This window comes from Spea bombifrons, chromosome 1 (assembly GCF_027358695.1).
Source record: "Spea bombifrons isolate aSpeBom1 chromosome 1, aSpeBom1.2.pri, whole genome shotgun sequence".
NCBI lineage: Eukaryota > Metazoa > Chordata > Amphibia > Anura > Pelobatidae > Spea > Spea bombifrons.
In genome coordinates, this window is record NC_071087.1 from 158,128,501 (window position 1) to 158,136,229 (window position 7,729).

Below are 7,729 nucleotides of genomic sequence, written 5' to 3' on the forward strand. Positions count from 1 at the left end.
ATTTAATCTGATGGTCCAATGGCATCATGATCCCAATATTATGTCACTCCCCCCCCCGTGTCCCTTCTTTTTTCCTCCCCTGGTGTCCCTCTTTTCTTGGAGCTGTGGTACAAGTGCATCACGGTGTAAATAAGACATATGACATCACATCCCGCCACTCCATTTCTTAGGTGATAGGGGGCACTTTGGTGGTCACGTGTAAGAATCACTCTATCACAAATCATTACTGAAGCTCTTTTAGGAATATCGCATGATATTACCGCCTTCCAAACAATAATCTAAAGACGCTTTGGCATTTCAGGAGATGACAGGACCCAACGGGGGCGACTTGACATTTCCTTGGTCCTGCGAGCTCTCCTTGTCTCCTTCGCAGACGCCTTTTGGCTCTTCCACGGTTTGCTTGATTAATGGTCTGGTGTGTTAGCCCTGCCTTATTCTACAGAATTCTCCAAAACAATACAAAGATCGCATATAAAGCTAACGTGGTCGGGGGTCGCACAGCCATTGCTCATGGGGGACACTTACTGGGGTCTGTGGTGGACAATTTAATGCTTCTATGGACCTTTGCCTATCCCTGAATGTAGTTGGCGTCTAAGAAGCTTGGTTGACATTTCTGGCTTTTGTTTGATGCTGGAACCTACAGCCTTCTCTTCTAGAATCATCTAGGACAAGATGGATATTTTGGAAGCAGATAGAGGCATGCATTGGATTGCAGGTTCAGCCAAGAAGAACAGATTCCTATTGTGTTCCAGAGACGACTCCTATTGACATTAGCAATCGTCCAACAGCTCAACCCAGGAGATGTATCAATAGGAGTTCATCTTAATATTTTCCATATAACCATGGCGGTTACGTTCTTCTGTTGTATGTTCTCCACTGTTTACAGAAAGAGGACAGTTCCCAGACTAGTTAGATGATCTCTGCTGTTAGTTAAGTTTCTTAAAACCCATTATAACTAGCTAGGTCCTTTACCCAGAGGGTAGTAGATAAGTGGAACGGCCTCCCAACAGATATAGCAGAGGCTGATACATTAAGGCAATTTAAACGTGTATGTGATCGGCATACGGCTCCTGAATCTAAGACGAGACCAATGGCTGATTAAGGTTTGAGTCTCTACAGCAGGTAAAAATGGCAGACTAGACTATTTTGGAATTTCTAGATTTACTGCTTAGAAGAGCCGCCCGTTCTAGATCTGCTCTGGAACATTATTGGAAATGAACTATGTGAATAACGACAGTTTTTCACTCATAAAAGCTCTATTTCAGTTGTGCGAAGCCACTTGGCGGTGCTATTTAGCTGCTACAAAATAAAGCCAAAAGGCTTTCGTAAAGGTCCTATCCGGCCGTAACCTAATCCAATAAACGAACCGATACGCGGAAGAAATAATTACCATTCCTCAACTAAAGGTAGCCTAACGAAAAATCCCGTAGCAGGGAGTCGAGAACCTGCCAATGAGCTTCATTCTAATCTAATTAAAAAACATGAAAGAAAAGTAAAAAAAAAAATAACCTCATTGCAGACATTCAGCCATAAATTCTGTTTCTATAGGAAATAATGGATTTCAAAGACTAAGTAAATAGTTTCATATTAAAGGTTTGATATGTTTCTTATACTAAATGTGCTGTAAGTAGCTTCTTTATTGGTTCTTTAACTTCTCCTATTAAATTATTCATTTGAGGAAAGAACCAATAGGAGATGGAATCTCTTCCCTGCTTATCTCCCATTGGCTACACAGTGTTCTAGTTCGGATCCCACAGACGTTCAGATGCATCGCACACAGATGTTTTAGCCATTTTCAGAGTCCAGAGTTCATTTGGCAATTATAAGGTTAATGTTCCATGGAATTTACATTTTACCTGTAACAATATTATCCTATTTTGCTACTTTTTCAAAATTATTTTTTTGAAAACTACAGATACATTTGAACGTTTTGATTCTATTTTGGAATATTTCTATTGTGCACTAAACGTAAAAAAATGTAATGACTGGGTGAAATTCTAGCTTTCTGAAGACAAATAAAATCAATTAACAATATATACAATTTAAAAGTAAAAACTTTAAATAAAACAATGACTTTATACTTTATTTTATTTATGTGTTTTTATTATTATTATTATTATTATATGAGTCAAGGTTAAATCATTGAATGGTCAAGGTTAAATGTTGTAACTGATATCCAGTCACCTCTATCTTGGCGTAACGCAACAGTGGCGGGATTAGATTCCAAAAGTGGGTGAAGCGCTATAAAGAATGGGATGGGCTACTAAATGGTTAATATTTCCCAGCTGGCTTGTGGTATGTATTCCCCTAGTTACAAAAAAAGGCTGTTAATCGCACCTCTGATTTTATCTCTTAGACGACTGGAGTCAGATAAATGACCTGCCCTTTAAAATAAAGAATCCACAAACTATAAGCAGAGGCTTAGATGTAACGTAAGGAAGTTTTACTTTACAAGTAGGCTGGTAGATCAGCGGCACAGACTCCCGGTAGAAGTGGTAGAGGTTAATACAGCGAGGGAATTTAAACATGCATGGGATAGGCATACGGCTCCTGAATCTAAGACGAGATCAACTACTAATTAAGGTTTGAGTCTTTACAGCAGGGAAAAAGGACGACTAGACGGGGGCCGAATGGGGCCAATCTGCCGGCAGATGCTATGTTTCTATCTACTGACCAGCTGCCTACAGACTGCGACAGGTACTGCAAAGTTTTATTATAATTATTATTATTATTATTATACCACTTTCTTAATTGAGAAGTAATAAACTAACTGATAATCGAGACACTGGCCAGGACTGTCATAACCCCAGTTGTCAAGACTGCACTTGGAAAACTTGGGTTTATTGGCAGTTCCACTGGGATGTCGTAAATGTTTGTTGCCAACTGATTTTTTGGGTAGAAAATGCTACATTGTGAAAAATTCCCGTTTTACACATTAAACAATGGTAAGAATTGATTAATGCAATTAAGTGTATAAAGGAAGGCAAAGATAAAACTAATACATTTTTTTTAACCCCTTAATGACAAAGCCTGTACATGTATGGGCTCAAAATGCATTGTTTTCAATGGGTTAAGGGACCGCCCATTGTCCTTAAGGGGTTAATATTTATATTTTTGGCTTAAAGTGTACAGAATGCAGAGGAATTCGTTTTGTTCTCACAAACGGTTAATTCGTACAGCCTGTGCTAGTTTAGCGTAGTTCAGCAGCTGATCCGTAGTGTTTGCTCCCTCACGCCGGGTCGGGTTACACGGAACTTTTACTGAATGAACCATCCAAGACTTCTTCAGGTCTCGAGTCTTTGAGCTTTCCTACGTAAGAGCGTAGAGAATGCATGAGAATATTCTGCCAGGTTACTAGAATTCATTGAACTTTAATAAACCCAAAAGGTAACCTCTAAGCCAAACCTTCCAATAGGAAGCAGACAAATCTGTCAGAGTATATGAGGTGGTTTGAACAGCCAATCAGAGGTGGCCGGCGCTTAGTCATCCTGATGCTGCAACATAATTACCCTACATGAAAGAACAATGGTCGGATTGTATTTACAGTCGTACGCTCTGTCTCCATTAACCAAATTTCGACAATGGAAAGGAAGTGTCAAACCACAGTGCCGCTCCCCGCACACGCGTGAGATACCGAACACACCTGGGTTGGAAAGATACATATCTAGAGCAGGTGTGCCGAGCTACCGGCCACAGGTGATGCAAGTAGGCCAGTAGTCCTGTATATCCCTGCTTGAATACAGGTGATTTAATCTGTTTGAGCCATTTTAATTAAGATTCCCATACTTATTTATAAAATATATTATATATATGTATATCTATATGTGTATATATATGTATATCTATATGTATATATATATATATATTCAGTGGCCCTGGCCTATAGTCTCGGAAGTAGCATATGGACCAGCCCTGGTTTGTAGACTGGTGGACTTCAAATACCTTTGATGAAGATGATTATTACTTTATGGACTACGATGGACTTTTTTAAATGTAATTTTAATCTTTCAGATTCTCTACTTTCAGTGATCCTGCCCTTTGCCATTCAGTTTATTATTAAACATATACCCCCTGGACTGCTTCCCCATACTATCAAACCTTCTTGACTCCACTTCTCCCTCTCGTTTCTACCTCTTACTCTTTTCCTTCTATCTCCATTCCCATCCCAGGCAAACTGTCCCCTGCTTTGTCTCACTTCCATCCCATGAATAATAATCTCTCTCTCCCATCTCTGTCAAGATGCACTTCAGCGAACATATTGTCTCTAAATGTATTGTCCATTTACTTGTGGCTGCCAGACGCCCCGATGAAGCTGCATGTGGAAGGATCACACCTTCTCCATCTTAAGCTGGTCCAAAGGCGTTTGCCGGTTTTGGTATGAGATGTGTTGTCGTGTAAGTGTTCGGTTCAGCAATAATCAGAAGGAATTGTGAAGCCTCTGACTCACCATGCGAAACGTTTCTGTGGAATTGTATCCAGCATGGCATTCCACAGCTTGAAGCTTAATATCTCCCAGACTGAGCTACACGCCATTCTCCTCAATCCCCATCTCCTGACTTCTCCATCTACCCAACAGACAAGTGCTTTGGTGTTACACTTGAGCTCTGCCCTACTTATCCTAACGTTACCTGTTCAGAGAAGCTAACAATCTATCCTCTAATACCAAACACCAGAAATGAAACCATCAGTTCCTCAGACCTTCAAGATCCCTGGGCCGCTGACTTGTCCACATTACCCTCGCTGCCATTAAATCCCCCTCGTCCAAGCAGCCGCTCACCTTCAGTCTCATTCCCCCGATTCCTAATAGATCTTAAGCTTGTGTTTGTTAACGTTAACAACACATTGATTGTATAATATCAATTAAAATGTGATTGTGATAACGCTCCAGAATCACTCTTTGGGCCCCGCTATGACAATTTTCAGGTACAGTATCAGTTGGACAGGCCCGGACTGGCCATTCGGCACACTGGGCAAATTCCTGGTGGGCCTCTGGTGTACAGTGCCATACCCCCCCCCCCCGATCTCCTGCTTCAGCGGCATATCAGGTTCTGCAGTGTGTGTGGTGAGCGACTGGATACGTCCGGCCGCACGACGCGTGAGCATAAAAACGCAGATATCCAGCTGTCGGCCACACTTATGTCATCAGGTGGCCGCTGGCCTTAAAGTGCCAGGGGAGACCCATCATCGCAAGTACCATCCCTGGACTTGAATGGGACTTTATAGGGTTATAATGCTCCTACCCATTCACCTCCTGGCCACCCTACCTCATTGTTGCAATCTTTAGCCTCTATGCTGTATCTATCTCTGTTCTTCTCACTTCTTGGTTCAGTTTTTTGGCTTTTCCATTCTCTCCCTATCAGTCAAACAGCTTTCCTATACAATTGGAATTATTGCCATGACTCACTGTCTGAAAATGCCTGGGGGATCTGCTTATCTCCTGTGGACATCCTGCACATACAGACAGGGGGAACTAAAATCAGGAAGAAAAATGATTTTGGTAAATATTAAATGAATTTATTTCCAGTAAAGTGTTAAAAAGAGGAAAACCAAATGCCATGTTTGTGAATTTTATTGTAATTCTTCCTGTTTTTAATTTCATCTCCTATCTTCCTGAAAGGCTATTTTCTCACTTTCAGTAGAACTTTGATCATGATGTCATCATTCTTAGCATTCTAACCATCCCATTATATTCACCATGTTGAACCCGATCCTCTTGCCTTCATGTACACTATATGGACAAAAGTATTGGGACGCCTGCCCATTACACCAACAGGGACATTGATGACATCACATTCTAGATACATAGGCATTACTATGAAGCTGGTCCCCCCTTTACAGCTATAACGGCTTCCGCTCTTCTGGGAAGGCTTTCCACAAGATTTTGGGGAGTTTCTTTGGGAAATTTTGTCCATTCTTCCAGTAGAGCGTTTGTGAGGTCAGACACTGATGTTGGATGAGATGCCCGGCTAACAATCTCCATTCAAGTTCATCCCAAAGCTGTTTGATGGTGTTGAGGTCAGGACTCTGTGTGGCTCAAGGACGCAATTTCTTCCACACCAAAGTCATCCATTGATGTCTTTATGGAGCTTGCTTTGTGTGCACAATCATTCTGGAATAGAGATGGGCCTTCCTCAAACTGTTCCCACAAAGTTGGAAGCAGAACATTGTCCAAAATGTCTTGGTATGTCCCATACAGCAAAGTTCCATAAAGGTTCCTTACGATGACTGGAGTCTTCCCTTAAGATAGAATCCAGGTCAGGTGAGTAAAAGATTCTGAGGTGTGCCAATAAACGTCGTAACAATTACTTAACTAAGGTGCAGCCTCTGACGAAAAGCGTTTGAAGATCTGCCAAAGGAAGTCATTTCTACACAAGTGAAATTATGTGAAAATAAATGGATTTCACATCCACATTCCAGAAGTGCACGTTATCGTAGCGTGTCATATATGAGGTAGGGGTGAAATATGGCAAAAAGAATCTTCCCGAAGGCACATCGTTTAAAAACTGGGGCTGTTCACCTTGCAGTAATTAAGGGTTAAATTAACATACTGAATTATAACCTCGCTCTCCCATAAAAGGCATGAATGGGGCATTTACCTCTGGCACAATATTTAACTTTTTCAGGTCAGTGATTTCCAAGAGGTATACGCTACAACAATTAACTCTTGCAGATCTGACCACATAAATGCCACTAGAAAAAAAAAAACATGTCAATCATATTCTCTTAGCCTCAAAGGGATTATAGGAATTGTAGTCAGCAAATCCTGCATTTTCATTAAAATGTAAATATTTTATGGAGAAAACAATTATACCTCTTCAGTTTAAAGATGTCACATGCTTTCCTTCTTTGTGGATAAAAACTTAAAAATTTAGTTGTTTTTTCTGAAAGTGAGAGAAAATAGTATTATTATAATATTAGAGTTTGCCTTGCTATTATTTAAATTAGAGTTTAAGTTAAAGATTATCCAAGCTTTTTTATTACATTTATTCTGCATTTTACAGTACTTTGTAAGTATTTTATTTTATGGATGAAGATTAAAAAAAAAAAAAAAAAAAAAAAAAAACTTCACTTAAGAGGAAGCTGCAGCTCCAGAGCTGCTGTGCAAAGCCTCCTCTGTGATCCAGTTTTCTGCACCAACGACTGGCTGCTAGAAGCAGCCAATCAGAGGCAGGAAAGCTCTCCTATTGAAATCAATGAGAAGAGGAAGACCCACCGAAGAGCCTCAATGAGCCGGCACTGGAGGTGACTGGTGTTGAGTATACCCATGGCAGGGGGCAGAAAAGGAGGAAAGGGGCAATTCTGCAGATTTAAAGAGAACACTTAGCCATCGTACGTATTAAAAACTTTTAAGACTGTTTACTCTTCTAAAACACAATAACGTTAGACTTTGCCAAGCGACATAACTTCACAAAAGGGACTTTCCTTAACACATTACAGAAATACTGAAATTAAAATCGAAAACACAAAATCCCCCCGTAAATTAATATTGCAATTATAAACGGGTCAGGATTAGCTGGTGTTCACGGAAATAGGGGATTCCCAAAGTCACTTTTCTAATGACTTTTATCAGTTGCCAGTCATATTGCCTGTAAAGGGGCAGGATGGGAATTGTTATGGCTGGCCTACGATCCTGAAATATTTCCTTATAAACATCCTTTCATAAAATAAAAATGGCTGCTGCAAATGTTTTATGCAATGAAAGAGCTGAAGTTCTTCCATTCCAAAAAAA